The following is a 1136-nucleotide window of genomic DNA, read 5'->3' as shown; positions in this document are numbered from 1 at the left end:
TCAAAGAATTGTACATTAAGGTAACAAATGCTTAATTCTTACATCAGTTTCACAAACTGTTCCCCAAAATCATTCAATGTATAACCTTAAACTTCAAAGCTATTATTCTTATTATTAATGTATAACCTTACATTTTCTATTAACCTTTCCATGATCTCATAAATCATATTCTCATACTATTTCTTAAATCCTAATCCAAAATCACCCAACTATAACCATAACTCATCATTCTAACTATTCTCAAAACAAACCAATAATATGCTTGTCTATTAATTATATTAATGCTACATTCTTATCCTAAAAATATACTAAAAACAATTTTATAAACTTATTATCATATCCTTAAACCTTAACTATTTTATTATAAATCTTTTATCACTACAAACTACACATTTATTCTTTTCTAATGTTAAAACATCTTAAATTTATCAAACCTTTTTAAAACCTATTTCCTTACAAACTTACGCATGCCTATTGTGTAAAGATCCCATCGCCATAATCACTTGCTAACCAGTCTAGCCTGAGGCAGAAACTGTATGTAACGAGGGAGTTTTCGGTAGGCAGCCTGTTCTTCTATTATCAATATACCTAGCTAAAAACAAAGCTGTAATTAAAAAGGTTTCGGTACACTAACCAACAGTCTAAAGTTAGCTTCTCAAAATAACTCCTGGGAAAAAGAAACCTAGCTTCTCAAAGAAAGACTTAAACATTTTAAAGTATTATTCTCACTATTAAATCTTTTATATATTTTAACCATGTCCAATTAACTCAAGGTTTTATTTGAAGTTTTTATTAACCGTTCAAAAATCTTATTATGATTTTGAGCATGCTTTCTTAAAGAAACAAAAGAATCCGTCAAACAGGATCCATGGGGCCTTGCCTCCAACATAGCCGCTATATGCTAGAGCCTTTCTCTTAGCCAGCGTATTTTCCATGGGGCTTTTGCCTCCGTCATGGTCGCTATATGCCAGAGTTCTCTTAGCCAGCGTTTTTCCTATTTTCAGGCGCTCCGTGATTTGTTTCTTCAAGATTTATAGCTCCCAACAGGTCCTGAATCCATGGGCTCAGGCAATCCACTTGCCTCGGCCTCCCAAAGTGCTGGGATTACAGGCATGAGCCACCATGCCTGGCCTCAT

The sequence above is a fragment of the Carlito syrichta genome, unplaced genomic scaffold (genome assembly GCF_000164805.1).
Source record: "Carlito syrichta isolate Samal-C Ts95f unplaced genomic scaffold, Tarsius_syrichta-2.0.1 Scaffold315817, whole genome shotgun sequence".
NCBI lineage: Eukaryota > Metazoa > Chordata > Mammalia > Primates > Tarsiidae > Carlito > Carlito syrichta.
Note: the sequence above shows the minus strand (reverse complement) of the source record.